Below are 6,314 nucleotides of genomic sequence, written 5' to 3'. Positions count from 1 at the left end.
TTATTTAACTAAAATAGTTAAATAAAGCTATAGTATTTGTATACTAATGTTAGAGTAGCTTTAGCACAAAAGAAGGCCTTAGGCCTAAACCATAAAATCTTTCCTTAGCCATAGGCAAAATTCTGCAGGAATCAGACTCTTTAATAGGAGAGTCTACTTAAAATTGGCCTTAATTGTACTCCCCCAACACACCCTTGGATGCATAGTTAGGTTGGAGGGAGGAGCTTTCTGTTGTTTTCATGTAATCTGTATATGAATAATACCTGAAACATTAGACTTTGTTTCCCTCTCCATTGATAATTATCATTGCCCCAGATCTCTCCTCTGTGAGAAACATTCAGAAGAGCCAGAGTGATTGTTGGGTAGGGGGGGATAAATGGGGAAGGAGAGGAAGAGGGGCCATAGAAATCCAAGAAGAATAGTCCAGCAGATCTAATTGATGAGATTAAAATAGACAACTTTTGATATTATTTATGACAAAATCTGTTTCATTAAAAAATGCTCTGGGTCCCCTTTTGCCTATGGGTCACCGGGTCCAGGAATATTCTGGGCCCACCAACATTTGATTTTCCAGGGAAGCATGGATGGATGATTAGTAAAGCAATGAATCTATTTTGCCTTTGCTTTCACCTATAAAATGATGACTTTTATTCTCTTACCTTATTTTTCCCAAGGCTGTCATGAAATAAAGAAGATGACTTGATAAAAATTCGCTGAGTAATGTGCCATAAAACACTAGGTAACAATTACAAAACACAGGTTAGGTTTCTCTATTGTGATAATTTGCCTATGACAAATGAGAACTTCCCTAGTCAGTAAATAATCTGTAAACAATCTTTGAGCCAGAACAGAAATGGTTTCTTAAATGGTGACTGCTAGTACACACACAGGAAGAGCAAAGTCTGTGGCTCCAGATGGAAGAATATGTAAAGAAATGGGATTAAGCAGCCTTTCCAGGTAGAACTTGCTTCAAGGGGAGAAGGGCAACAATCATTGTGATAACTATGGGAAGATGTCCTCAAAGCCAAATTCAAGGAGCGTTCTTCATTCTCTGTCTCTTTCCTGAAGACGCTCAAATCAAACGCCCCTCAGGATCATACGGAGCTTAGGCCTAATACCCGTACATACTTTCTTTTAAAAAAATTTTTTCCCATCCTGTTTTATTTTATTTTTCTTATTTTAATTCCATTTACTTAACATACAGGGTTATATTAGTTTCAGGTGTATGAGGCAGTGATTCAACAATTCTATATATGACTCAGTGCTCATCACACGACTAGTGTCCTCCTTAATCCCCACCACCTATTTCACTCATCCCCCTATCCACCTCCCCTGTGGTAACCAGCAGTTTGTTTTCTAGAGTTAAGAGTCTGTGTCTTGGTTTCTATCTCTTTATTTTTCTTTTGTTCATTTTTTCCCCTTAAATTCCACATATGAGTGAAATCGTATGGTAGTTGTCTTTCTCTGACTGACATTTCACTTAGCATTATACTCTCTAGCTCCATCCCTGTTGTTGCAAATGGCAAGATTTCATTCTTTTTTATGGCTAAGTAATATTCCAGTGTGTGTGTGTGTGTGTGTGTGTGTGTGTGTGTGTGTGTGTGTCTGTGAGCGTGTGTGTATTATATCTTCCTTATCCATTCATCTATCAGTGGACACTGGGGCTGCTTCCATAATTTGGCTATTGTAAATAATACTGCAACAAACATCGAAGTGCATATATCTTTTGAATTAATGTTTTTATTTTTTTTTTGAGTAAATACCCAGTAGTGGAATTACTGGATAAAATGGTAGTTCTATTTTTAACTTTTTAAGGAAACTCCATACTTTTTTCCACAGTGGCTACACCAGTTTGCATTCCCACCAACAATGCAGGAGGGTTCCTTTTCCTCTACAACCATGCCAACACTTGTTGTTTCTTGAGTTGTTGATTTTAGCCATTCTGACATGTGTGAGGTGTTATCTCACTGTGGTTTTGAATCACATTTTCCTGATGATGAGTGATGTTGAGCATCTTTTCATTTGTCTCTTGGCCAGCTGGATGTCTTCTTTGGAGACAGATGTGCACACAGAGAGATGCTTATTCAATCAGTGCCACGTTAATAGGCCCATACAGGGCAACTGAGTGGCTCAGTTGGTTACGTATCTGACTCCGGCTCAGGTCATGATCTTAGGGTTCTGGGATTGAGCCCCATGTCAGCGGGGAGCCCCACTCAGTGGGGAGTCTGCTTGTCCCTCTCCCTGTGCCCCTCTCCCTGCCTGTGCTGCCTCTCAAATAAATAAATAAATAAATTCTTTAATAAAACAGAAATAGGCCTATATAGACTTTCAGTAGACAGTATGGAATATATAAGTGGACAGGGGACACACAAACTATGTAGAAATAACACCTATCTCATCTACTCTCAAGTTCAGAACATACTGAGAAACACAGGAAACAGAGAGGCAGAGATGAAAAATATCTGTTTATTGCTGTTAAAAGCTGGATTGGTGGACAGGGAATCTACAGGCAGTAATAAGAGGCTTCCTAATACTCTTCTCACTTAACCAGACAGAATTTCTAGCTCCCCCATGGGTGGAGAAATAGGACAAGTGAGTTATTCTAGCAGAAGTACTCCCAAGTAGAAACATGAAGAGAGCAGAATGGACAACTCTGTGAATTTATTAAAGAAAACTGAGTTGCGAAAGGAAAAAAAAAAAAAAGGATGGAGAACTCCAATCACTTGCCTCCCTTACAAAAGAGGAAAATACAACAGAGACATGATTAATAAAGTTATCACAGGATGCTTCTCCAGCGTCGTTGCCTTGTAATCCTGGTTTTACCACTTCCTGGCTCACTTGGAAACTCACTCACTCCTCATTTGGAAAACAGTTAAAAATACCTACTTTGCAGGGTCATTGTAATCATTGACAATAATGTATGGAAAGTACCTTGCAGAATGCCTAGCATTTAGCAGTTGTTCTCCCAAGCTAGGGCGAATTAAACTCACTGAATGAATATTGTTGCATTTGAAATTTTATTCCAGTAATATATGTGAGCTCTTTAAATAAACACGTTATGTCCATATAGCCCAAAGCAATCTACAGATTTAGTGCAATCTCTATCAAAATTCCAATGGCATTTTTCACAGAAAGAGAAAAAACAATCCTAAAATTTGTATGGAACTACTAAAGACCTCGAATAGCCTACACAATCTTGAGCAAGAACAAAGCTGGAGACGTCACATTTCCTAATTTCAAACTATAGTACAAAGCCATAGTAATCAAAACAGTATAATACTGACATAAAAACAGACCCATAAATCAATGGAATAGAATAGAAATCCCAGAAATCAAATCCATGCATATGTGGTCAACTAATCTTTAACAAGGGCACCAAGAATACACGATGGGGAAAAGATAGTCTCTTTAATAAACACTGTTGGGAAAATTGGGTATCCACATGCAAAAGAATGAAACTGGACCCCTATCTTACATCACCCACAAAAATGACCTCAAATGGATGAAAGACTTAAATGTAAGACTTGAAACCATAAAATTCCTAGAAGAAAACATAGGGGGAAATCTTCATGACATTGGTCTTTTTTTTTTTTCTTAAGGATTTTATTTATTTATTTGACAGAGATAGAGACAGCCAGCGAGAGAGGGAACACAAGCAGGGGGAGTGGGAGAGGAAGAAGCAGGCTCACAGCAGAGGAGCCTGATGTGGGGCTCGATCCCAGAACGCTGGGATCACGCCCTGAGCAGAAGGCAGACGCTTAACGACTGAGCCACCCAGGCGCCTCTCATGACATTAGTCTTGGTAATGATTTCTTGGATATGACAGCAAAAGCATAGGCAAGAAAAGCAAAAGTAAACAATTGGGACTACATCAAATAAAAAGCTTCTGCACAGCAAAACAAACAAACAAAAAGAACAAAATGATAAGCAACAGAATGAGAGAAAATATTTGTAAACTATATATCTCATAAGGGCTTAATATCCAAAATATATAAGGAACTTCTGCAACTCAATAACCAAAAAAAAAACCCCAAAATAAAAAAAAATAATTTGACTAAAAAATGGGCAAAGGATTTGAATAGATATTTATCCAAAGAATACATACAAATATCCAACAGGTGTATAAAAAGATGTTCCATGTCTCTAATCATCAGGGAAATGCAATGCATATCACAGCACACCTGTTAGGATGGCCACTATTAAAAAAAAAGAAATCTATATCAACAAGTGTTGGTAAAGAAGTGGAAAAATTGTAATCTTTGTGTACTGTTGGTGGGAATGTAAAAATGGGGTAGCCACTATGGAAAACAGTATGAAGTTTCTTGAAAAAGTAATAGTAGAACTGGCAAATAAGCCAGCAATCCCACATGTGGGTATTTATCCAAAAGAATTTAAGGCAGAATCTTGAGATAGTTGCACTCCCGTGTTCACCGAATCATTATTCACAGTAGCCAAAAGGTGGAAACAACCTAAGTGCTTACTGACCATTAAATGGCTAAAGAAAATGTGGTATGTACATACAATAGAATATTATTCGGCCTTTTAAAGGAAAGGAAATATTGTCATAAGCTACAACATGGATGAACCTCGAGAACACTAGGCTAAGTGAAATAAGCTAGTTACAAAAGGACAAATACTACATGATTCCATTTATATGAGGTATCTAAAGTAGTCAAATTCATAGAAGTAGAAAGTAGAATGGTGGTTGCCAGGGGCTGGGGAGAGGTGGAAATGGGTGGTGTTGTTCAACGGGTATAAAGTTTCAGTCATGCAAGATGAAAATGTTCTGGAGATTCACTGTATAACATTGTGCATATACTTAACAATACCATAATGTACACTTAAAATTTTGTTAAGAGGAAAATAAATAAATAAAAAAAATTTGTTAAGAGGGTAGATTTCATGTTATGTGTTTTTTATCACAATAAAAAATCTTATATTTTATTAGAACAAGGATTCTGAAGCTATGGTCTATAAGTCAGCCCAAACTGAATATAACATTGCATGATGATGTGTAGCTCTCTAGGGGAGGGAACGCGTAGATTTCACTAGAAGCTCAAAAGAATCCTTAATTCAGAAAGGATTTAGAGGCACTGCTATGAGGGAAATTGTATTCAAATTTGAGTTTACAAAAGATGGAGCTAAGGAAGTTTTAAAAAAAAGTTCAGGGGTGCCTGGGTGGCACAGTGGTTAAGCGTCTGCCTTCGGCTCAGGGCGTGATCCCGGCGTTATGGGATCGATCGAGCCCCACGTCAGGCTCCTCCACTATGAGCCTGCTTCTTCCTCTCCCACTCCCCCTGCTTGTGTTCCCTCTCTCGCTGGCTGTCTCTATCTCTGTCGAATAAATAAATAAAATCTTAAAAAAAATAAAATAAAATAAAAAAATAAAAATAAAAATAAAAAAAAGTTCAGGGAAGGACTGCTATTTTAGTCTTCTTCCTTCCAAAAAGATAAACTGGTCAATAGATTTCTAATGAAGAAAAGACTTGTGAGGATTTTTTTTTAATGAGGTTGAATGAAGTAAACAGCCTGTTTTTGATTTCTCTCCCTGTTTCTACTGATTGGCCTTTTGCCCAACTCCTCTGTCTGCTCCTTTTTAGATCCTTTGTGATCCTTCTTGACTTTTAAATATTAGCATAATCCAAAATTCCATCTAAATCCCCCTTTTCTTATCATTGTGGTATCCCTGGGTGAGATTATCCACTCCAAATGGCTTCAACTATAATCCAAATGTGTATTATCAATCACCACCCCTCTCTTATAATGCAGTTTCCTATTTTTACCTGCCTACTGGACTTTCCACCTTTTTTTCCACAGGCAATTTAACATGCTTTAGAGTGCATTCATTATTGTCGGTTGGACACACCATGTGTGCACGCGCACCCGCACAGAAAAACATCCCTGGATTCTTCTCCATTGCGTTATTTTCACTTGGTTCATCTCCACCATCAAGGCTTTGCTTGCACATATGCTCTTTTTAGCCCTTTGCCAGGAAGGAGTCACAGAATTTGCCAACTGTAGAGAAACTTAAGAAATCAAGTATCTCGATCCCTTCAATTTACAGAAAGGGGGTGTGATCTTTTTAATATCACACAGCAATTTTTTAAGAAGATTTTATTTATTTGAGATAGAAAAGAGTGAGAGAGAGCATGAGCAGGGGGCAGGGGGAGAAGCAGACTGCCCAATGAGCAAGGAGCACGCTGTGGGACTTGATCCCAGGACCCCAGGTTCACGACCTGAGCCAAAGGCAGCCACTTAACCGATTGAGCCACTCAGGTGCCCCTATCACACAGCAATTTAACAGCAGAATCAGC

The sequence above is a fragment of the Ailuropoda melanoleuca genome, chromosome X (genome assembly GCF_002007445.2).
Source record: "Ailuropoda melanoleuca isolate Jingjing chromosome X, ASM200744v2, whole genome shotgun sequence".
NCBI lineage: Eukaryota > Metazoa > Chordata > Mammalia > Carnivora > Ursidae > Ailuropoda > Ailuropoda melanoleuca.
This window is presented reverse-complemented; position numbering follows the sequence as displayed.